Source organism: Gymnoscopelus microlampas (genome assembly GCF_963454915.1).
Source record: "Gymnoscopelus microlampas genome assembly, chromosome: 13".
Classification (NCBI taxonomy): Eukaryota; Metazoa; Chordata; class Actinopteri; order Myctophiformes; family Myctophidae; genus Gymnoscopelus; species Gymnoscopelus microlampas.
Window position 1 is genome coordinate 33,725,054 of NC_139950.1, and position 26,435 is coordinate 33,751,488.

The 26,435-nt window shown below is 39.8% G+C and overlaps 1 pseudogene across 1 annotated transcript in view; it reads right to left on the minus strand.

The window, feature by feature from the left end:
* LOC311059324 (protein FAM13A-like) overlaps positions 1-26,435 on the minus strand; it is a 53,723-nt pseudogene that overhangs the window by 2,725 nt on the left and 24,563 nt on the right. The window contains exons 14-17 of the transcript XR_014602912.1: positions 25,182-25,263; positions 21,755-21,966; positions 21,499-21,582; positions 21,194-21,298 (exon numbers count right to left, since the gene is read on the minus strand). The product of XR_014602912.1 is annotated as a protein FAM13A-like (transcript). The remainder of the gene's footprint in view (positions 1-21,193; positions 21,299-21,498; positions 21,583-21,754; positions 21,967-25,181; positions 25,264-26,435) is intronic.

Here is a 26,435-nt window from a genome sequence, read left to right on the forward strand (position 1 = left end):
CACCTATCCTGGCTTAATTTAGCCAGGATTAGCGATGAATCGGTTGAAGCTGAATTACCTGGATAAGTTTATCCATGACTCGATTTCACGAAAGAAAATGTACGCAATCCTACCTTAGTTACCATGGAAATTTAGCTGTGAACAGAAAAGCTTACTTATTCCAGTGCCTTGTTCTTCAAGTTTTTCCACAGTTAATTCAACACATGTGTTTGTATATGGACTCATTTTAATGACCCTGCATTCAAATAAAATGAAATAAATACAATAAGATATAATACATTTAATTATATTACTGAAACAGAGTGTGACCATGAATCATAATTGTTTCACAATGACTAATGTGATACTGTATGTCATTGTCACTGTGTTAACACTATAGTTCATATTGTTGTTAGATGTTTTGATAATATATTACAGATGTCTGATATATATATATATATATATATATATATATATATATATATATATATATATATATATATATATATCAGACAAGTGAGATGAGGCCGCACACTCCAATGATGAGATGGACTGCATTCTGAATTCAGAATGCACCTGACGAAGCCAAAAGGCGAAACGCGTTGTGCACAAATAAAAGCAATGAAAATATAAAAGTCCATCTCATCATTGGAGTGTGCGGCCTCATCTCACTTGTCTGATACATTACCTGCTTACCCGGGCCAGCACCTCCTCCATTCCAGAAGTGCACAGGAATTGCTCATTTGTATATATATATATATGTATATATATGTATATATATATGTATATATATATATATATACACCACACTTAAAAAAAAAAAGTCACTACAAAGTACTACCAATCAACTCTAAATTGCCTGAAACGTACTCCTAAGAGGTTTTTGGGGGTACGATTTTGGCCTCCACACTTAGTGATTTTTTCGGATTTAACTTTCGTTTCAGTAGTGACAAACTTTCGTTTCGGTAGTGACACAATGGTGATTTTTTTTTTTTACTAAGTCCAGAGCTCGATGAATGTTAGGGACCAAAAAAAAGTCACTACAAAGTACTACCAATCAACTCTAAATTGCCTGAAACGTACTCGTAACAGGTTTTTGGGGGGACGATTTTGGCCTCCACACTTGGTGATTTTTTCGGATTTAACTTTCGTTTCGGTAGTGACAAACTTTCGTTTCGGTAGAGACACAATGGTGAAATTTTATTTTTACTAAGTCCAGAGCTCGATGAATGTTAGGGACCAAAAAAGTCACTACAAAGTACTACCAATCAACTCTAAATTGCCTGAAACGTACTCGTAACAGGTTTTTGGGGGGACGATTTTGGCCTCCACACTTAGTGATTTTTTCGGATTTAACTTTCGTTTCGGTAGTGACAAACTTTCGTTTCGGTAGTGACACAATGGTGAAAAAATACATTTACCAAGTCCAGAGCTCGATGAATTTTAGGGACCAAAAAAAAAGTCACTACAAAGTACTACCAATCAACTCTAAATTGCCTGACAAACTTTCGTTTCGGTAGAGACACAATGGTGAAATTTTATTTTTACTAAGTCCAGAGCTCGATGAATGTTACTAAGTCCAGAGCTCGATGAATGTTAGGGACCAAAAAAGTCACTACAAAGTACTACCAATCAACTCTAAATTGCCTGAAACGTACTCCTAACAGCTTTTTGGGGGGACGATTTTGGCCTCCACACTTAGTGATTTTTTCGGATTTAACTTTCGTTCCGGTAGTGACAAACTTTCGTTTCGGTAGTGAGGACCCCCAGACCCCCCACTAGCCACGCCCCCAACCAATCTCCTGGATTCTGACAGTCCAATGTCAGAATCCAGGGGCGTTGTGAGCTTGTAGATCGGCTATTTTTGGCAAAGATGTAGAGGTGTAGAGGGTAAAAAGAGCAGACTAAGTAAACAAAAAAGTTTAATCTGAAACACAATTTTATACAATTATAGAGGGGGTCCCTGCTTCATCTTTCTCTCAGCTAGGGGGTGCTTGGCCTGAAAACGTTGGAGACCCCTGACCTACACTATAGGGTTTTTTTCATGTTTGTAGCTGGCTGTAATCTTTCACTGAAGAGCATGCAGGGCAATGCTCAAATACACACAACAGTTCTACAGTGGTAAAAAAAAAACAGTCAGACCTCTGTACCCTGCACGGTTTAACTGCTTCAGTGAATCTGAGACTCCTTGGACCATGTCATTCACTCATCTCTCCATCGCAGCTTCTTGCTCTCAGGAGAACCTGTTCCCCTGTCGTCAGCCTCCAGCACAGATGTACGCCCAGGCAAGGATAACTTTTATTACAGTTTGTAAAAGTGACAGTTTCATGCTCATTGTCTGATGTGACTTTAAGGTTGACATGTAAATCAGTGTGAATGCTAATGTGCACTTCATTATCATCATCAATGTATGATTATTTGTCTAATTGTTTGTTTTTAATGTCACCTTTTCTTCAATAAAGCCCTGCCAACTACACCATATGGCCTGTTCCTTGGAGGAGTTGATGCAAAAAGGACTTTAGCTTGTTATTAATTCAGTTCTTACATTGACACAATAGTATATGAGAAAAGTCATACTAAACTCGTACTGTGTCATAAAAAATGAAGTCATACAATACTTTAGTATAAACAAAATGCCATACAGTCCTGTCGTTAAAAAAATACTTTGTTCTTGTCAGCCTAAATTGTTCACAGCACAGCTATCTATTTTTATATTTCATTCTTGTGTTGTCAGGGTGACTGGTGTGGTTGTCAACTTGTCATGGTTACTAACCATGTGTCATGTGTGTCAGAATGATTGGAGGGCGGAGTGTGTCATCAGTGGAGATCTGGCCCACCTGGATTGTCCTCTATAAAAGAGGTGGCTGGACTTCATTCTTGTTCTCTCTCTCACCGTGAAGCTCACTGGGAGCACTCCAGCCTTTTGGATTTTGCTTGTTAAAGAACAAGATCACTGTGGTAGAGGTTTGGGTTGTGTAGTTACCTTGTCATGATGTAACTCCAAAGGTGAACAAGAAATCTAAAATAATTGCTGTATAATAATTGAATAGAAATTGATCATTCAAAATATGCTCCTCATTGACATTGTACGGTGAAACGGCTCTCAAAGTCACTCTTTTAGCACGTAAACGAACACAAACAAAGCTGATTCAGTCAATATAGAACATCACCAAACCCAGTACTGTTTTTTTTTTTGAAGATCCAGATCCGCGGATCCAGTCCGAGTTCTTTTTAATAAAAATAGCAAAATCAACAGGATGTTAGCATTTTTATTTAAAAAACAAACGGTACTGGGTTTGGTGATGTTCTATATAGTCTGAATCAACTTTATTTGCGTTCGTTTGTGCTAAAAGAGTGACTTTGAGAGCTGTTTCAGCCTACAATGTAATTCAATGAGGAGCATATTTTTTTATTAATGGAGCAATTATTTTAGATTTCTTGACCACCTTTGGAGATGCATCATGGCAAGGTCACTACACAACCCAAACCTCTACCAAAGTGGTCTTGCCCTTTAAGCACTGTTAACCACCCCAGTATCCGTATTGTGGGTATAGCTTTAGCAGAAAATAGCCGATCGACAAGCTCACTGCGACATGTTGTGAGCTTGTCGATCGGCTATTTTCAGTCAAAACTTTCCTCATAATAACACAAAACAGAAAATACACTAGTATTGAGCCCTGAGGCTCACCGGTTACCCATATGGGGTTAAGTTAGTTTTAATAAAATAATTTAAATGTTCTTTGTTTGTGTGTTTCCTCATTTTGTTACAGACTCAGCCGTTTGCAACACTCTTGGTTGGTTGTTGTAATAAATACATTACATTTAAGTGGTTGAATTTATGTAATTTGTTATCCCTGAGTCACTAGAATACCTCAAAACGAAGTATGGAGCTCGGCCTATAATTGATCATTGTTTTGATTGATATGCTGCATGCCATGAGTGCGAAGTGGTATTTTCTTAAACTTAATTCAGTTAATCATAGAGGATCTGTGGTCATAATACAGCACTGTTTGAGGAACTATAGTTGAAAACTTAAGACATATTTTTTAATGTCCAGTCCAAAGTGAGAACAATGTAGCCTACTTGATTTAACACCAAAACTGTTATAGTTTTGATCATCTGAAACTAAGGAATTTATAAATGACAAAAAGGGTATGAATTTTTATGACATTACGAAACATCTCTCTGTTTCCTTTCAATGAAAGTGTAAATCTGGGTTCAGACTTAGCCAGAGTAAACGTTTTGGTTTTAAGATGGTTAAGATGGTTAAGATGGTTTTAAACAACCTAAATCTCAGTCGTGTCATAATGAACCCTTTCCCTGATCATCAGAGGGTGTATCTAGTAGATCCAGTCATTCTGTCAGGGGTAGAGGTGTTTGCTGTGGATTTTCATCTTTTGACCTGTCACCTCTCGCTTTAACTTTAAATATAACCTCGAAATCCTAATTAATGTGAAAGGCATGGTGGTGCAAGAGTAAAGCATAGGCTTCACAAGCAAATGGCCGTGGGTTTGAATCTTGGTCAGGGAAGATCTCAATTTTCGGTCTTTTTAAGGCGAGAACCATGGATGAAGCCCGCCTCCCTCCTCACGCCCTCTTTAAGCTCCGGTAGGAGAGGCAGGAGCATGGAGGGAGCCCACCTCCAGGGGGAGGAGCTTAATACATTTACATATTAATTAAAGATTTTTATTCTAGTATTTTTTGTGATTTTATGGCCACTGTTTTTTTTCACATGAATTAGTTTGAGACATTTTTTTATTGTTTTTTTTCATCACCAGTTTGTATTGACCACAGCTCCATTGTTTTTTTGTTGTATTACCCTTTTAGTTTTTATTTAGTGGTTGTTTTGAGTGAGCTTTGAACCTCGAACCTTTAGTTTGTGAACCTTTGATTTATCTTTTAAGCCACGCTGGCATGGAAAGTACAATTGGGAACGTCATCCTTAACCCGCCCTAACCCGAATTTAGATGGACAGTGAAAATGTTTTTCAGGAGCCTTGAACCCCAAACCTTCTGCTTTCAGACCCTGTGTTTATCTCTTGAGCCACGCTGGCATGGAAGTTACAATTGGGAACGTCATCCTTCACCCGCCTTTTAGAATTTAGATGGACAGTGAAAATGTTCTTCAGGAGCCTTGAACCCCAAACCTTCTGCTTTCAGACCCTGTGTTTATCTCTTGAGCCACGCTGGCATGGAAGTTACAATTGGGAACGTCATCCTTCACCCGCCTTTTAGAATTTAGATGGCCAGTGAAAATGTTCTTCAATGTTCTACTGTGTCATAAAAAATGAAGTCATACAATACTTTAGTATAAACAAAATGCCATACAGTCCTGTCGTTAAAAAAATACTTTGTTCTTGTCAGCCTAAATTGTTCACAGCACAGCTATCTATTTTTATATTTCATTCTTGTGTTGTCAGGGTGACTGGTGTGGTTGTCAACTTGTCATGGTTACTAACCATGTGTCATGTGTGTCAGAATGATTGGAGGGCGGAGTGTGTCATCAGTGGAGATCTGGCCCACCTGGATTGTCCTCTATAAAAGAGGTGGCTGGACTTCATTCTTGTTCTCTCTCTCACCGTGAAGCTCACTGGGAGCACTCCAGCCTTTTGGATTTTGCTTGTTAAAGAACAAGATCACTGTGGTAGAGGTTTGGGTTGTGTAGTTACCTTGTCATGATGTAACTCCAAAGGTGAACAAGAAATCTAAAATAATTGCTGTATAATAATTGAATAGAAATTGATCATTCAAAATATGCTCCTCATTGACATTGTACGGTGAAACGGCTCTCAAAGTCACTCTTTTAGCACGTAAACGAACACAAACAAAGCTGATTCAGTCAATATAGAACATCACCAAACCCAGTACTGTTTTTTTTTGAAGATCCAGATCCGCGGATCCAGTCCGAGTTCTTTTTAATAAAAATAGCAAAATCAACAGGATGTTAGCATTTTTATTTAAAAAACAAACGGTACTGGGTTTGGTGATGTTCTATATAGTCTGAATCAACTTTATTTGCGTTCGTTTGTGCTAAAAGAGTGACTTTGAGAGCTGTTTCAGCCTACAATGTAATTCAATGAGGAGCATATTTTTTTATTATCAATGGAGCAATTATTTTAGATTTCTTGCCCACCTTTGGAGATGCATCATGGCAAGGTCACTACACAACCCAAACCTCTACCAAAGTGGTCTTGCCCTTTAAGCACTGTTAACCACCCCAGTATCCGTATTGTGGGTATAGCTTTAGCAGAAAATAGCCGATCGACAAGCTCACTGCGACACGTTGTGAGCTTGTCGATCGGCTATTTTCAGTCAAAACTTTCCTCATAATAACACAAAACAGAAAATACACTAGTATTGAGCCCTGAGGCTCACCGGTTACCCATATGGGGTTAAGTTAGTTTTAATAAAATAATTTAAATGTTCTTTGTTTGTGTGAGTTTCCTCATTTTGTTACAAACTCAGCCGTTTGCAACACTCTTGGTTGGTTGTTGTAATAAATACATTACATTTAAGTGGTTGAATTTATGTAATTTGTTATCCCTGAGTCACTAGAATACCTCAAAACGAAGTATGGAGCTCGGCCTATAATTGATCATTGTTTTAATTGATATGCTGCATGCCATGAGTGCGAAGTGGTATTTTCTTAAACTTAATTCAGTTAATCATAGAGGATCTGTGGTCATAATACAGCACTGTTTGAGGAACTATAGTTGAAAACTTAAGACATATTTTTTAATGTCCAGTCCAAAGTGAGAACAATGTAGCCTACTTGATTTAACACCAAAACTGTTATAGTTTTGATCATCTGAAACTAAGGAATTTATAAATGACAAAAAGGGTATGAATTTTTATGACATTACGAAACATCTCTCTGTTTCCTTTCAATGAAAGTGTAAATCTGGGTTCAGACTTAGCCAGAGTAAACGTTTTGGTTTTAAGATGGTTAAGATGGTTAAGATGGTTTTAAACAACCTAAATCTCAGTCGTGTCATAATGAACCCTTTCCCTGATCATCAGAGGGTGTATCTAGTAGATCCAGTCATTCTGTCAGGGGTAGAGGTGTTTGCTGTGGATTTTCATCTTTTGACCTGTCACCTCTCGCTTTAACTTTAAATATAACCTCGAAATCCTAATTAATGTGAAAGGCATGGTGGTGCAAGAGTAAAGCATAGGCTTCACAAGCAAATGGCCGTGGGTTTGAATCTTGGTCAGGGAAGATCTCAATTTTCGGTCTTTTTAAGGCGAGAACCATGGATGAAGCCCGCCTCCCTCCTCACGCCCTCTTTAAGCTCCGGTAGGAGAGGGAGGAGCATGGAGGGAGCCCACCTCCAGGGGGAGGAGCTTAATACATTTACATATTAATTAAAGATTTTTATTCTAGTATTTTTTGTGATTTTATGGCCACTGTTTTTTTTCACATGAATTAGTTTGAGACATTTTTTTATTGTTTTTTTTCATCACCAGTTTGTATTGACCACAGCTCCATTGTTTTTTTGTTGTATTACCCTTTTAGTTTTTATTTAGTGGTTGTTTTGAGTGAGCTTTGAACCTCGAACCTTTAGTTTGTGAACCTTTGATTTATCTTTTAAGCCACGCTGGCATGGAAAGTACAATTGGGAACGTCATCCTTAACCCGCCCTAACCCGAATTTAGATGGACAGTGAAAATGTTTTTCAGGAGCCTTGAACCCCAAACCTTCTGCTTTCAGACCCTGTGTTTATCTCTTGAGCCACGCTGGCATGGAAGTTACAATTGGGAACGTCATCCTTCACCCGCCTTTTAGAATTTAGATGGACAGTGAAAATGTTCTTCAGGAGCCTTGAACCCCAAACCTTCTGCTTTCAGACCCTGTGTTTATCTCTTGAGCCACGCTGGCATGGAAGTTACAATTGGGAACGTCATCCTTCAACCGCCTTTTAGAATTTAGATGGCCAGTGAAAATGTTCTTCAATGTTCTACTGTGTCATAAAAAATGAAGTCATACAATACTTTAGTATAAACAAAATGCCATACAGTCCTGTCGTTAAAAAAATACTTTGTTCTTGTCAGCCTAAATTGTTCACAGCACAGCTATCTATTTTTATATTTCATTCTTGTGTTGTCAGGGTGACTGGTGTGGTTGTCAACTTGTCATGGTTACTAACCATGTGTCATGTGTGTCAGAATGATTGGAGGGCGGAGTGTGTCATCAGTGGAGATCTGGCCCACCTGGATTGTCCTCTATAAAAGAGGTGGCTGGACTTCATTCTTGTTCTCTCTCTCACCGTGAAGCTCACTGGGAGCACTCCAGCCTTTTGGATTTTGCTTGTTAAAGAACAAGATCACTGTGGTAGAGGTTTGGGTTGTGTAGTTACCTTGTCATGATGTAACTCCAAAGGTGAACAAGAAATCTAAAATAATTGCTGTATAATAATTGAATAGAAATTGATCATTCAAAATATGCTCCTCATTGACATTGTACGGTGAAACGGCTCTCAAAGTCACTCTTTTAGCACGTAAACGAACACAAACAAAGCTGATTCAGTCAATATAGAACATCACCAAACCCAGTACTGTTTTTTTTTTGAAGATCCAGATCCGCGGATCCAGTCCGAGTTCTTTTTAATAAAAATAGCAAAATCAACAGGATGTTAGCATTTTTATTTAAAAAACAAACGGTACTGGGTTTGGTGATGTTCTATATAGTCTGAATCAACTTTATTTGCGTTCGTTTGTGCTAAAAGAGTGACTTTGAGAGCTGTTTCAGCCTACAATGTAATTCAATGAGGAGCATATTTTTTTATTATCAATGGAGCAATTATTTTAGATTTCTTGCCCACCTTTGGAGATGCATCATGGCAAGGTCACTACACAACCCAAACCTCTACCAAAGTGGTCTTGCCCTTTAAGCACTGTTAACCACCCCAGTATCCGTATTGTGGGTATAGCTTTAGCAGAAAATAGCCGATCGACAAGCTCACTGCGACACGTTGTGAGCTTGTCGATCGGCTATTTTCAGTCAAAACTTTCCTCATAATAACACAAAACAGAAAATACACTAGTATTGAGCCCTGAGGCTCACCGGTTACCCATATGGGGTTAAGTTAGTTTTAATAAAATAATTTAAATGTTCTTTGTTTGTGTGAGTTTCCTCATTTTGTTACAAACTCAGCCGTTTGCAACACTCTTGGTTGGTGGTTGTAATAAATACATTACATTTAAGTGGTTGAATTTATGTAATTTGTTATCCCTGAGTCACAAGAATACCTCAAAACGAAGTATGGAGCTCGGCCTATAATTGATCATTGTTTTAATTGATATGCTGCATGCCATGAGTGCGAAGTGGTATTTTCTTAAACTTAATTCAGTTAATCATAGAGGATCTGTGGTCATAATACAGCACTGTTTGAGGAACTATAGTTGAAAACTTAAGACATATTTTTTAATGTCCAGTCCAAAGTGAGAACAATGTAGCCTACTTGATTTAACACCAAAACTGTTATAGTTTTGATCATCTGAAACTAAGGAATTTATAAATGACAAAAAGGGTATGAATTTTTATGACATTACGAAACATCTCTCTGTTTCCTTTCAATGAAAGTGTAAATCTGGGTTCAGACTTAGCCAGAGTAAACGTTTTGGTTTTAAGATGGTTAAGATGGTTAAGATGGTTTTAAACAACCTAAATCTCAGTCGTGTCATAATGAACCCTTTCCCTGATCATCAGAGGGTGTATCTAGTAGATCCAGTCATTCTGTCAGGGGTAGAGGTGTTTGCTGTGGATTTTCATCTTTTGACCTGTCACCTCTCGCTTTAACTTTAAATATAACCTCGAAATCCTAATTAATGTGAAAGGCATGGTGGTGCAAGAGTAAAGCATAGGCTTCACAAGCGAATGGTCGTGGGTTTGAATCTTGGTCAGGGAAGATCTCAATTTTCGGTCTTTTTAAGGCGAGAACCATGGATGAAGCCCGCCTCCCTCCTCACGCCCTCTTTAAGCTCCGGTAGGAGAGGGAGGAGCATGGAGGGAGCCCACCTCCAGGGGGAGGAGCTTAATACATTTACATATTAATTAAAGATTTTTATTTTAGTATTTTTTGTGATTTTATGGCCACTGTTTTTTTTCACATGAATTAGTTTGAGACATTTTTTAATTGTTTTTTCTCATCACCAGTTTGTATTGACCACAGCTCCATTGTTTTTTTGTTGTATTACCCTTTTAGTTTTTATTTAGTGGTTGTTTTGAGTGAGCTTTGAACCTCGAACCTTTAGTTTGTGAACCTTTGATTTATCTTTTAAGCCACGCTGGCATGGAAAGTACAATTGGGAACGTCATCCTTAACCCGCCCTAACCCGAATTTAGATGGACAGTGAAAATGTTTTTCAGGAGCCTTGAACCCCAAACCTTCTGCTTTCAGACCCTGTGTTTATCTCTTGAGCCACGCTGGCATGGAAGTTACAATTGGGAACGTCATCCTTCACCCGCCTTTTAGAATTTAGATGGACAGTGAAAATGTTCTTCAGGAGCCTTGAACCCCAAACCTTCTGCTTTCAGACCCTGTGTTTATCTCTTGAGCCACGCTGGCATGGAAGTTACAATTGGGAACGTCATCCTTCACCCGCCTTTTAGAATTTAGATGGACAGTGAAAATGTTCTTCAGGAGCCTTGAACCCCAAACCTTCTGCTTTCAGACCCTGTGTTTATCTCTTGAGCCACGCTTTGTATGGATAATACAAAAGAGAACGTAATACTTAAACCACCTTTTAGAAGTTAGATGGACAGTGAAAATGTGCTCCAGGAGTTTCGAACATTAAACCTTCGGTTTATAAACCCCAGAGTTTTCTCTTGAGCCATGGTGGCATGAACCATGCAACTGAGAACATAATACTTAAACCACCTTTTCAGGATTGAGATGGACAATGAAAATGTTCTTTAGGAGCTTTGAACCTTAAACTCTTTGGTTCATAAACAGTGACACATCTCTTGAGCCACAGAGACATGAAACATTCAGATGAGAAGGAAATACTTATCCTTTTAGTATTTAGATGCACAGTGTATTTCTACATTAACTTCACCACTTAAACCCTCTATTCTTAGTAAAGTTGCAACTTTACTTTCCCGCTTGCCTTGTTACCATCTACACCAAATCTTTTCACAAAGAATTGTCAATCTACAAGCTCACAACACGTTGACACATTGTAAATCTTGACAAATGTTTGCCGCCAGAATAGGGATGCTGGGGCCTTACTTCTCCCACCACTGCTGAAGAGCATACAAGACATTAGACAACTAAGAAACCCCAGTGGTGCAGTTAGAGCATACATGGGCAACTGGCGGCCCGGGGGCCACACGCGGCCCCCACCCTCACTTAAAGCGGCCCGGAGGTTAATATCAGAATACTGATATATTATTGATTTCAGCTGTTACAATTCCAAGCATGCAAACATGACCCGCTTTAAGCAGCAGGAGCTAATCAATCAATTAGGACGTGGGACATCGAAACAAAGCGTGGGAAAAACCAAACAAAAATAAGATCAACAAGCAAAATATACCTACACCAGGGGTCTTCAACAGGGGGTCCGGGACCCCTAGGGGGTCCTCAGAGTTACTACAGGGGGTCCGCCAAAACTTTGTGTGCTATGATTATTATTTTTTTACATTAACCACTTGAACCCTAGCATCCCTTTTCCAGGGCTGCCAACACTCCTGGATCCCGCATGAGTCTCCTGGTTTTTGACCATGTCTCTTGACACTCTTCTGGATCGTCATTTCTTCTGGTTTTCTACTGGATTTGGTATCAAACTGACCCCCCGGTTTGGAGGTGTGGTCAGTGCATGCCATCATACAGAGATATTAACTTTTAAGTAATGAATGGTTATTATTAAAGATGGGTCTTACACTTTGTAGTGACCAAAAAAGTCACTACAAAGTACTACCAATCAACTCTAAATTGCCTGAAACGTACTCCTAACAGGTTTTTGGGGGGACGATTTTGGCCTGTGATTTTTTCGGATTTAACTTTCGTTTCGGTAGTGACGAACTTTCGTTTCGGTAGTGACACAATGGTGAAAAAAAAAGATTTACTAAGTCCAGAGCTCGATGAATGTTAGGGACCAAAAAAAAAAGTCACTACAAAGTACTACCAATCAACTCTAAATTGCCTGAAACGTACTCCTAAGAGGTTTTTGGGGGGACGATTTTGGCCTCCACACTTAGTGATTTTTTCGGATTTAACTTTTGTTTCGGTAGTGACAAACTTTCGTTTCGGAAGTGACACAATGGTGAATTTTTTTTTACTAAGTCCAGAGCTCGATGAATGTTAGGGACCAAAAAAAAAAGTCACTACAAAGTACTACCAATCAACTCTAAATTGCCTGAAACGTATACTAACAGGTTTTTGGGGGGACGATTTTGGCCTCCACACTTAGTAATTTTTTCGGATTTAACTTTCGTTTCGGTAGTGACAAACTTTCGTTTCGGTAGTGAAACAATGGTGAAAAGAAAATGTACTAAGTCCAGAGCTCGATGAATGTTAGGGACCAAAAAAAAAAGTCACTACAAAGTACTACCAATCAACTCTAAATTACCTGAAACGTACTCCAAAAAGGTTTTTGGAGGGACGATTTTGGCCTCCACACTTAGTGATTTTTTCGGATTTAACTTTCGTTTCGGTAGTGACAAACTTTCGTTTCGGAAGTGACACAATGGTGAATCTTTTTTTTTACTAAGTCCAGAACTCGATGAATGTTAGGGACCAAAAAAAAAAGTCACTACAAAGTACTACCAATCAACTCTAAATTGCCTGAAACGTATCCTAACAGGTTTTTGGGGGGACGATTTTGGCCTCCACACTTAGTGATTTTTTCAGATTTAACTTTCGTTTCGGTAGTGACAAACTTTCGTTTCGGTAGTGACACAATGGTGAAAAAAACATTTTACTAAGTCCAGAGCTCGATGAATGTTAGGGACCAAAAAAAAAAGTCACTACAAAGTACTACCAATCTAAATTGCCTGAAACATACTCCTAAGAGGTTTTTGGGGGGACGATTTTGGCCTCCACACTTAGTGATTTTTTTCGGATTTAACTTTCGTTTCGGTAGTGACAAACTTTCGTTTCGGTAGTGACGCAATGGTGAAAAAAAAAAAGTCACTACAAAGTACTACCAATCAACTCTAAATTGCATGAAACGTACTCCTAACAGGTTTTTGGGGGGACGATTTTGGCCTCCACACTTAGTGATTTTTTCGGATTTAACTTTCGTTTCGGTAGTGACAAACTTTCAATTCGGTAGTGACACAATGGTGAAAAAAACATTTTACTAAGTCCAGAACTCGATGAATGTTAGGGACCAAAAAAAGTCACTACAAAGTACTACCAATCAACTCTAAATTGCCTGAAACGTACTCCTAACAGGTTTTCGGATTTAACTTTCGTTTCGGTAGTGACAAACTTTCGTTTCGGTAGTGACACAATGGTGAAAAAAAAAAACTCAGTACAAAGTACTACCAATCAACCCTAAATTGCCTGAAACGTACTTCTAACAGGTTTTTGGGGGGACGATTTTGGCCTCCACACTTAGTGAATTTACTAAGTCCAGAGCTCGATGAATGTTAGGGACCAAAAAAAGTCACTACAAAGTACTACAAATCAACTCTGCTCTGTTTTGTCTGCTCCGAGGACACTATTGTTAAATGAGTTTCCGTTCACAGACAGTAAATCCCGCCCACTACATTTGATTGGGTAAAGCGCGGCCTGCTTCCTGATCTGAAGGCACGCCCACTTATAGGCCAGTGCGTACAAAACCTTTAGCTTATAAATCCCTGGTATATCTCCTGAGCCACACTGATATGGAAGATGCAACTCTATTTAATGACTATAAGATATGACAATAACGGATTTGTATTTTGATGACATTAAACATCCCTCTGTTTGCTCTCAATGAAAGAGTAAATCTGGGTGCAGAGAAAAATGTTCCAACAGATGTTTTTTAACAATAACTGTTGTGTTCCTTGTTTCTTAGTTATACTTGGTGTTTTACAATACAGTTGTGTTTCTTTACATATTTTAGAAATGTATCTTCTTAGTTCTAGTTTTAATTTACACTTGTGTACCTTTTGTTTTGTAGTGATGTCTGAGTGTTTCCTGTTTACTGCTACCTGTCTTGTCTCACCATGTCATTTGCAAATGTTGTTCACCTGTGTCTTGTTTAGCCCTAGCCAATCGTGTGTTGATTGTCCATAGATAGGCACCTGTGTCTCCAATGTGTTTCTGTTTGCCCTTCACTGCCAGTCTGTTTGTTGTATGTAGTTGTCTGTGAGTATCTTAGTGTTTGATCTAGTCTCCTTGATTCGGTGTATGTAGGCTTTCTTCTTGTGCTTTTACAAGTGAAACTTGCAAGCGCCCTCCGAGTCCTTCTCGTGCTCCTTGTGTTCCATGTTTTTTGTCATAATAAAAACAAGAAAACTCCATGTATCTGAACTAGTCTGCGTTGGTCTTTCTGTCCTGCACTCCCTCCTGACTCGCATAGTGACAGCAGTCTTCATTACTTTTGGAGTCTCTCATTCTCCCCTCTCACATTTTGGCTTGTTTGTCTTTTGATTTGCATCCATCATCCAACTCCTTACTTCTAAGACATTTTCATTTCAATGACCCCCATATCTCTGAGAGTGTACAAATGGACCATTAGGGGTCCATTTGGTTCCATTTTGTACACTCTCGGGAGTTACAGAAATGTAAGGGGACATTCAGAACCCCCTCAAGAAACCATGAGGGTCCCCTGGACCCCACTTTGAAAACCACTGCTTTACACACATCCACTACAGATTCTGCAGACTAACTCACTCATAAACAATTAGTTAATTAGCCTTTGTCTTTATATTCATAATCAATTCTGTGTTTAAGTGTATTGCTCTTATTTTGTTTGAACTCTGAGCCAGGTTCACACTCTTGATTAAAACTGCTAGTTTTGGTCTTCTGAAATTGATGAAGATATGACAATAACGAATATGTATTTTGATAGCATTAAACATCCCTCTGTTTGCTCTCCAACCATCTGTTGCATGTTTTTTTTTCCAACAGATGGTTTTTAACAATAACCTAAAACTCAAAAAAGTTGTGTCATAATGAACCCTGATCATCAGTGAATCTAGTAGATTCAGTCATTCTGTCAGGGGGAGAGGTGTTTGCTGTAGACTTTCAACTTTTCACCTGCCACCTCTCCCTTAAACTTCAAATATTACCTCGAGTTTCTAATTAGTGTGAAAAGCCTGGTGGCGCAAGAGAAAAGGAGAGGCCTCGCAGGTGGAAGGTTGGGGGTTTGAATCTTGGTCCTGGTAAATCTCTATCTTTGCTCTTTTTAAGGCGAGGAGCGTGAAATCAGCCCGCCTCCCTCCTCACGCCCTCTTTTAGCTCCGGTAGGAGGGGGAGGAGCATGGGTAAAGCCCACCTCCAGTGGGAGCAGCTTATACATTTACATAATAAGCAAAGCAATTTGTGTTGTATGTCATTGACATTATTAGTATTACAGCTGACTTATTTGTTATTTTTGTTGACCACTGTTTTATGTTTTTTTATTGAGGCACTTTGAAGTTTTGTATTGATTGTTGTTTTAGATATTTTGTATTAGTTGTTGGAGTGGTCTTTTGTATTAGGTGAGCTTTGAACCCTGAACCTTTGGTTCATTAACCTCTGGTTCATCTATTGAGCCACGCTGGCATAGAAGATGCAATTGGGAATGTAATACTTAACTCACCTTTTACAATTTAGATGGACAGTGAAAAATGCTCTTTGGGAGTTTTGAACCCAGGACCTTTGGTTTAGAAACCCCTGATTCATCTATTGAGCCACGCTGTCATAGGAAATATTATCGGGAATGTAATACTTAACTCACCCTTTACAATTTAGATGGAAAGTGGAAAATGCTCTTTGGGAGCTTTGAACCCAGAACCCTCGGATTTGAAACCCCTGAGTTATCATTTGAGCCATGCTAGCATGGAAGAAGAAATCGGCAATGTAATAGTTAACTCACCTTTCAAAATTTAGACGGAAAGTGAAAAATGCTCTTTGGGAGCTTCAAACCCAGAACCTTTGGATTATAAACCCCCAATTTATCCATTGAGACACGCTGACATGGGAGATACAATCGGGAATGTAATAGTTAACTCACCTTTCACAATTTAGATGGAAAGTGAAAAATGTTCTTTGGGAGTTCTGAACCCAGAACATTCAGAATATGAACCCCTGATTTATCATTTGAGCCATCCTGGCATGGCAGAAGCAACTGAGAATGTAATAATTAACTGAGAACGCTCAGTTAATTATTAATTATAGATACAGGGCTTGAAACCTGAAGGTTCCTGGTTCAAATCCAACCTTGATGTTTTCCAACTTTTACCTGACTCTTGCACCTTTATCTAATCTTTCACTGATGAGTGTGCAAGACAACAGAGAAAGTATGAACCATGGTGGAGCAGCGGTTAAGATATAGGCCTTGCACACAGAAGGTCCTGTGTTCAAAACCAGGAAGGCCATCTTTCTGTCTTTTACCTGGCGCTTTTACCTTTACCTAATCTTTCACTGAAGACCACGCAAGTGAACAGAATAAGTAAGAACCACTGTGGTTTCATGGTCTTTTATAGGAATACGTGAAGCCTGGCTTTACCATCCTGGCTCGACACAGCCTGGCTTGACAAGGTCTAGCTCGACAAAGTCGCTCCTTTTCAGCCTGGCTTGGCATTCATGGAACGGAATAAATGCAGGATTTATCTAATTCTCCTGTCGTGTAATAGGCCCCAGATCTGCAATCTCACAACGTGTCACGCTGCTGCGATGTGTAGTGCGCTTGTAGATCTGCTATTTTAACTATATTTGAAAAAGGGTTAATTCATTATATATTTTTGTGCATTTCGGTCCCAAGAGTGCCTTCCTAGAAAAGTAGTGCAGTCAAAAGTACAATATCTTTTATATCTAAAATATATTGCAAAAAAATTAAATGTACAGTACTCAAATATACTTGTTACTGTCAGTGTCCACCACTGCAAACAGTGTTGTATTATGACCACAGCTCCTCTTTGATTAGCTAAATTCAGTCTGAGAACCACTTCACACTCATGGCATGCAACCTATCAATCAAATCAATGATCAATTATAGGCCGAGCCCCATACTTATGAACTGAATTCTGTTTTGTGTTGAGCTATTATAGTAACTAATTATGTAAATTGAATCCAACCACTTCCATTTCATGTATTTATTGCAACACCAATCAAGAATGAAATACAAAAACACACAGCTGTGCTGTGAACAATTTAGGATAACAAGAATAAAGTATTATGGCATAGTATAACTTTATTTTTTAACAGTACTGTATGGCATTTTGTTTAAACTAGAGTATTGCATGACTTCATTTTCTATGACATAGTATAGTATGACGTTTTTGTATACTATTCCCATGTCAATGAAGGATCTGATCTACAAAACAAGCTGAACTCCTTTTTGCATCAATTCCTCCAAGGAACTCAAACAGTGATGGAATGTGATGTAGATGGCAGGATTTTACTGAAGAAAAGGTGAAATTAAAAACAAACAAGTAGGCAAATAAGCATACATGAAATTAGTAATAACATTTACAGAAAACAAAGTTAAGTACACACAACTATTTTCTCTTAACTCTCTAAACATAGAGGTGTTTTAACTAAAGATGTACTTACTGACAATGCCAGGAGAAACAAACAAGTGATCAAAAGGCATTTCTGAGCTCAGTTTCACCACATGTTCTCAATCAACCTTACATCCTGCTTCCTGGAACTGACATGGGACCACCTCACAAAAGATTCCTGGAGATAACATGAAACCTCCACACAAAACTTCAATTTTCACTAAAAATCCATAAAAATTCTGGGGGCTAATGGCCTAGTGGTTAAGGCAGGTACCAAATATAGGCTCTGATGCCGCCTGACAGAGAGTCCTGGGTTTGACTCCTGAGCCTAACTGACCTTTGCTGTGTGTTACTCTTTCCCAATTCCCTGTCACATCTTCATATCAATAAAGGCAGAAAAGTTAATAAATCAACCAATATCCAATCTTGCTAAAAATAAAAGTCAGTTTGACATCATTTCAACTGACATGTGATGTGCTCACTGGGTAGTCTATGTGTTATATTTTGTTCTCTTCAATGAAATATTAGGTAGGTTACAAACCTGGAAAAACATCTGAGGTTTTGAACTGCCAAGCTCCGCTATGAAAGGCTACATGTCTTAACACTGCCCCACTGTTTTGTCCAGCTTCCATGCACTTCAGTGAAAGATTAGAGCCAAGTACAACATTTGAAAAAATATCTTAGTCCAAGGTTTTAACTGCCAACATCTGCTACGAGAGGCTCATATCTTACCACTGCACCACTGTGTTTGGTATTTTGTCTGTTGTCTTACATGCTCTTCAGTGAAAGATTAGAACCAGCTATAAACTTGGCCAAAACATCTCCAAGGTTTGAACCCTCAACCTTTGCAATACCTGCCCACTGTATATTTTGTCTATTGTCTTTCATGCTCCTCAGTGAAAGATTAGAGCCAGCTACAAACAATGTAACCAAAGAAAATATTAAGCAACTAAAGCTGTGTTCTAAATATGTAAACATTTGATATCACAACATTCACAAGGTACACAGTAATGAGTCCAAATCACCACCTTGATTTGGCAGGGTTACCCTTTCAATCCCTATAAATACATCAAATATTGCTATGGTGTTCAGCTGTGTGTGTTTAACTCTTTTTGTCTTGCCCATATAAGGCTTCTCACAAGGGCAGGTAATCAGATAATGGACTCCTTTGAGTTGTGCTTGTGATAACTTCTTTAATAACAATTTGGTGCAGATGAGCCATATCTATAGTTGCCATCTGGTATAGGGCATGTGCAATGAGATTTTATTTATTTGTTTGTTTGTTTATTTACAACGTTGTAAATAAATACATTTTTGGACAAATAGAAGTATATCACTGAGGGAGACTTTGTGCAGCAATTAAATGAAACCACTTTTTTAAATCAACCTCTGAGGCTCAATCTTAGAGAATCCCTGAAAGTGGAACTCAAAGAGATACTGATAATAAGTAGAACAAACCATAACAGCAAAAAGCAGATATATAAACAAGGTGACCAAAAATGAAGATATCCAATATCAAACCCATCTACAAAAATAGAGTGATATGAAATTCTTCATTGATACCCAGGTATTGAGTTGCTCTTCTCAATATCAAAGTTGGCTTCATGGCAAATGTCTGTAACGTGGCAATGGGGACAACTGGACAGAATATAGAACACATCTTTAAATAAGAGGTACAGTTGTTGTTCTTCTTGTCTCTCTACTCTCAGCTGTAAGGGGTGCTCCTTCCATTCCGACATCTCGCCACTCCGACTAGTGGCTTCCGCGTGCGGTTAGGGTTAGGTATAGGGTTCGTAACGTTAACGTCGGAAAGGCGACATGTCGGAAAGGCGACATGTCGGAAAGGCGAAATGCACCCCAGCTGTAACTGTCCTGTTTCATACTGCTGTTATTGCTTCGACACCTGAATTTCCCCAGAGGGCTCAATAAAGATTATTTTACCCTATAAGAGAGAGAATTCTCACACAGGAAGATTCTGATTTAGTCTATACCACACTTTGAAAAGTGAGTGTATCGCAAACTGCTAGACCGATCAGCGTCACATTTCTTGAGCACACTGCTAGCATGCCAAGCCAAGGAATTCCATTCCCAAATATTTTCCTAATTGGTCAACAACAGCTATGCTATCTTTGTGAATTAATAACTTCAGACCTATAATTACAATTACAACATGCAGAGGCAGGGAGGGAGAGAGACAAAGACAGAGAGACACAGTGTGCCGTCACTCCGTCACACTAACAACCAACAAACATTTATGAACATGACATTCTACCTCAAAAGCCCTAAATTACTAAAGACTTAATGTCCACGACTCCACGCACTCTCAACTCAATCCACGAGAGAATGATGGAGAGCGTTCGATGTACACTACAGTATATGAAGACAGAGACCAGTGTTGTCACAAATATGTTTGTCTATTTAGTGCAGCGTTTCTCATCACACTTGCGGCTTTGTTTTGTGGCTCATATACCGTAAAACAATATGTGTTTTTGAGTTACAAAAGCTGTAACTTACTGTACTGCAATAGGTAAGTCCTGTTACGCTGAAATTATTATTATCCAACAGATAGCAGCATACTGAAATTACATCAAAGAACAGAGGCTATGTAACACTGGCATAGCCACAGGTGTGCCATGGAGTGGTAGTTCTTATTGATTGGTAGTTCAGGGTGAAGGGGGACCTACAAGTAGAGCTGGGGAAATATCTGGTGGTCTAAGCAGAAGGACTGTATATTGACTGATGAATGATTTGATAACATTACCGTTTAGTTTGGCATAGGATATGGCTGTAAAGCAGTCTGGCTGTATTCATGAATAAATGTCACTGGACATTTCTCCCTTGTGTTGGAGAACTTTACAATGTAATCGATAGACCTACTGTATTACACTGGTATTTTGTATATTTTAGAAAATAATATACATGTACAGTGCGCACACGCACACACACACACACACACACACACACACACACACACACACACACACACACACACACACACACACACACACACACACACACACAATGCTTCTGTTGTAGAGAAAATGTTTATGTGGCAATGCTTCTGTTTTAGAGAAAATCGGATCTGGCAGAACACCGTTTTTCTGATGCACACTGGGGGAAGAAATTGCGCTATGTAACAGCAAGGAATCATGTTATAGCAGAGAAAACAGAGATAAGCGACATGGTGCAGTGTGTGTGTGTGTGTGTGTGTGTGTGTGTGTGTGTGTGTGTGTGTGCGTTTGTGCGTGCATCCGCTTTATTCAAAAGGATTAATTTTGGGAGGAGCTGTGTTTGGATTGGTCACCACTTCATGGACAGAGGGGAGGATGTTTTTCAAGCACTGATGTCAATTTTGGCAGAAAAACAAATCGACTGGTCAAAACTTGTGTCGGTGGGTAGTGGTACTGATCTCCAAGTATGATGAAGTGTAGCATTAGTAGGCTAATATATACAATATATTTTTGTGAAGCGCTTGCCTCCTGGCAGAGACTTTTTCTTATTCTTCAGCGTTTATTAAGGGTGAATCAGAATGTATTTTATCGGTCCCTGGAGATTCTTGTTTTGTGTGTTTACTCACTATTGTGGTGATGACTGGCGTAGTTGTGGAAGCTAGCAGCAGCTGTTTGAGAAGACGGTACCGATCATACAGAGGCTTCATAAGCGTCCGCTCCTGTCTGGTGCTCTGTACACATGCACACACGAAGAAACCACTTTAAGACCAAATAGTGGGGAATAAACGTCAAGAAAATAATCCTGCTCAACACATGAAGTCAAGTAAGCTATGTGTAATACACATGATGTAGTGGATTACATATGACATTAACATATACTGTATGACAGACAGACAGGTCTGTCAGGTAAAGACAATGTCCCAGGTCTTACCGGTCGGCCGTGCACACTCTCAAAGTAGAGCAAACACTTTTGCAGGCTGGTCTTCTCCAGGGCCATCTGTGAGTGGGACATCTCCTGGAGATGAGAGCATACAGAGCTTCACTGAAAGGAAGTCAGCCACGCGAGCACGAGCCCCACAACGGGGGCACGCACCGGAAATTGCAGATGTACAGTGTGTGTGTGTGTGTGTGTGTGTGTGTGTGTGTGTGTGTGTGTGCGTGCGTGCGTGCGTGCGTGATTTAACTACCATGATGTTATCTGGCAGCCCGAGCTCTTGCCGTCTGTCCCTCAGCCTGTTGTTCAGCATGAGGACTGTGTCCTCCAGGCTGGGCCTGCTGTTCCTGCTGATGTGGTGTGGCTCTGTGGGACTCAGTGGAGCCCCCTGATGGTCTCCACAGGAGTTGTAGGAGTCCCTGTGCTCCCTGAGTGCACCTTCTGTAGACTGTCTTATCTTCATGTCTGGAGGGGAAGAGAGACGCACGCCTGGTACTAGAATCATGCTTCTGGTTTAAGAATTTACGATAGTCTTAAATAATAAAGAATACCATGATATCTTCCATGTGATACAAAGGGTTGTCTAGAAGCAAATTCATACGTAAAAAGACTACTTAATCACCCAACCATTTTTCATAACAAAAAGTACATAGGTACTTTCAACTGAGTAGTGTCGAGCGACACCTTTTTCAGTTGAAAATATGTTTATATATATTATAATATTTTAGTTGAGAGACCATATGTCAAAAGGGTCAACAAAGTCACACAAGTCTTGTATCGTTTCATTTCCTGGTGATATTTGAGCATATCCACAAAGATTTGTTTTTCTAGTTTGTTTAGTTTTTTAAGAATACATTTGTTTGACCATGAAGAAGTAAATATCCTGCTATTAACCATGTTAACCCTGGAGTCCCTATTTTGGGCATGCCATTATTGGCGCAAATTCTCAAAAATAGCCTAGGCCTATCTTGCTACCATAATTGGCGGCCACACTCATGGAGTGTACACGAGTGTATGTGCTCAATGGCCAAGCAGACACATGGCCCAACTAACTCCACATTTTCCCCCAAAATTCCTCAATATTCTGCCTGTCAAACCAGCTGCTTCGCATCCCATCACTGTACTTGCAGGATGTACAATTAATATCAAACGCATTATGCTCCAATACTTATGCAAATCACTTCGCCACCTCAAAATTCACGTCCGGGTGTTTCTTTTCACCAGCCAATCATAAGTGACCACCCTTTCACGTTGCCACGTCCGTTGCCACGTCGCGCTGACGTACGCTAAACAAGCGCTGCCGTGCGCACTATGCGAACGAGCCCAAAGGCGCGCAAAAATAAGCCGACCATTGCTTAGACACAAAGTCAGACCTGGCAACGCAGCCTACGCCAATCATGTGTGAGAGATCTACAAGCTATGGGGTAGAGACGCCGTGTGCCATGCACCGTATCTTAGCAACAACGAAAGCGCTCACTCTCATTGGTCCTGTCACGCTAAGAGCAGTTTCCAGACAATGGCATCGCAGAGAGCTTGCTGTAGTGTTTACATATATCTATGGCTGTAGCCATCAGTCAGTCGCAGCGACGACAGACAGCGTCACCTCGCAGACACACAGACACTGAGTGCAGTCTAGACTTACGTCTAGCTCCGCAGCCCTGTTGTTCATATAGTCAAGACTATGACAATATGAATATGCTGGTTGTTGCTAATACTGTCTAAAGCATGAATGTGAATGCTTACGTCCCTTACTGTGTTGCCGTTAGTTGGGTTTAAGGATTATTAGCCAAGAGCTGCCTGTAATGGGCCGTTAGCATGCGGCTAATGCTAACGCTGCTGTCGTCACTCAAACGGCTATGTTAAACATCTTACCAGCAACCCCTATGCACGTTAGTGTGGTCGATGTCATCAATGCTAACTAATTAGCCCGTTGAACAGTGTTATTTTGGTGTATTTTGTGGGTTTTTCTGACACAATGTCACGTCCACTGTTAGTGTTGGGGCGCCTCAGTGCGGCTGCAGATTTCATGTGCAACCTCTAATAAGTCTGAATGTTTAATACAAATCTTTAGAAAACAGCTGATCTACAAGCTCACAACACCTCGCAAAGCCACGCGTTGTGAGCGTGTACACCCGCTATTTTCAAATAGCCAAAGTATATAGGAATAAAGTGGTTAATGCAGGTTTTGTAATAATTACACCCATCTACAGTTTACTAAAGGACAATATGCCTCTAACATGTAGTGGAGTAGCAAAAAAATAGCAAGTAGCAAAAGAAGAACATCCAGGAATGTTAAAACCCCCCCATTTTGTACAGCACTTGAGTACAAACAAATGTACATTATGTATCTATCTATCAGCATAACACGAATATTCCATCTATCTATATATCTAACTATACATCAATCTATATCTAGCCTGTCTGTCTCTCTGTGAACACATTACTTAATAAAATGTATGATGATTCATTATATTATTATATGACTATTAGATAATGATTATACGTGCCCCATGATTATTATAAGATCATACATCTTCATCAAATATAATTAATCATCATATAAGTTATTAATAATCATAATAAAATAATCCTAAAAACGCCCCCACCCCAAAATAATCATATTTGAACTGGGGACCCCCCCATTTTGTTTGACTCCGTTCCACAAGTCAATATTGTGAACATAGCAGATCTACAAGCTCAAACTGTGCACACACACTCCCTGGATGCCAATTCAGAACCTCTGCCCCATTTCTTTCACATGGCCCTGTTATAGTGCCACCAGGACGCTGCTTTTTGCAAAACACATTTTTTCACAGTACTCATACATATTTTGTCCAAACATCACGCAAATCGGTACACAGTATCTCTATAGTCATTAAAAAAACGGGTCTTTCAGATTTTTCATATTCCATCCTGATTGGCTAAAAATTCCAAAGTTTGCAGGACTGCTCCGTTTTCACCAAAACGCCTCAAATTATGAACACAGCATGCACTTTCCGTGCAACTTTGCATGCACATTCCCACTATGCCGAGGAAGAAATTCCACTTGAGATTTTTCTAATCAGCCTCATGGTGGCGCTATAACAGCCCGATTTGTGTTTTTACCTATAACTGCACCAATCTGTGTAAACCTTTGTATGTGCACTCTCTACAGGTCAAGGAAAAACCTTTGCCCTGCATTTTTCACATCTACCTTCTATAGCGCCACCAGGAGGCCGACTTATGTAACACATATTTATTTACATTACTCCTTCCGATTCTATCTAACTTTCACGCAAATAGGTACACATGATCTCTACAGTCATGTCATCTTATATGCGCTGCCAAGTGGCCGCGGGCGCTACGTGGGCGTGGCCGCGCGCTAGACGCGAGCCCCCGCGTAGCGGGGGCGAGCTTCTAGTATGCTTAATTTATGCACGTTGTATATATGACAGTGTTGCACGGAGAAAAGAGAAGATACTGTATAAAAGCTCAATCAGCTATTTTTGTTGTACAGAAGTGTCAGGCGTCAGATGTTTACGGGCAGGTTGAGAGTGTGTGTGTGTGTGTGTGTGTGTGTGTGTGTGTGTGTGTGTGTGTGTGTGTGTGTGTGTGTGTGTGTGTGTGTGTGTGTGTGTGTGTGTGTGCGCGCGTGCGTGCGTGCTTGTGAATATGTGAATGCGTGTGTGTGTGTGTCTGACCTTTGAGCTGCTTCCGGCTCTTGCTGAGCTCTTTAATGAGTCTGGCCACCTCTGGATGAGCCGTCTTATCATTATGGGCCGGCTACGGATGACAACAAACAACTTTTATTACCAGGTGCAGGTTATTACATCACTGCTACAACCATCTGTAGTACCGGGTGCAGGTATTACATCACTGTTACAACCGTCTGTACTGGGTGCAGGTACTGTATTACATCACTGCTACAACTGTCTGTACCGGGTGCAGGTCATTACATCACTGCTACAACCGGGTGCAGGTACTGTATTACATCACTGCTACAACCGTCTATACCGGGTGCAGGTACATGAAAACATGGAGCTCTTCACTCAGTTCTCCCACTCACAGGCCTTCTGGTTAACTGGCAGCAGCCTTTTATACCCAGGTGAGCTAGACTGCACCATTCAAATGGGTGTGTTGTAAAATAAAAAATACATACATTAGATTCCTTCTCATTACAACCTAAATATCATTAGCAAATACCAAAAACACATCACAGCCACCCCCTCTGCCATCCTGACTATGGTCCAATTATACTGGAAACACACAACAGGTACTGTTAAGCATTCAATCAACCTTAACAATTACACTTCCTATACGATTGTGCTTCTCTACATGGCACTCTAAACATTACACTTACTATTGCACTTACTCATCATGATTCACCAACACCAAACATTTCAACAATAAAATCATGGCTGTGCAAATTAATAAAGTGTAAATATGCTGTGCAACATTATTCAATAAATAATTAAAGGTGCAAACATAGGTAACAGAGGACCTCTCTCTGTTACACACTGTGACAACAGGCCTTACTGCTAAGACGCTCTTCTGTTGTTAAATAAAATATGTGATGTCTCTGATAATCCACTAGAGGGAGTGTTTGGATTTAGGGTGATCTCCATCAAGCATCAGCAGCACAGCACAGTAAACAGTAATCAGAACCAGAGTAATATAGTGTGAGATGAGGGACATCTGAAATGTCCAATTGGCCCTCACACCCTTGAAGACATGTTAATTATCTGCAGAGATAACAAGCTTTGTCTTTAGTTATTATCACCTATCATGCTAAATGGTAGATTCGATGTAGATAAACTGTGAAAAACTGGGATTACGTCAAAAAAGTTATCAAGGGGGCCATTTAAGTGACATAGGGCAGTGATCTCAAACACAAGGACCACGGTCCAAAATTGTGTGCATGGACACCCATGTTGTGACAGAGACCCCCATAAGAG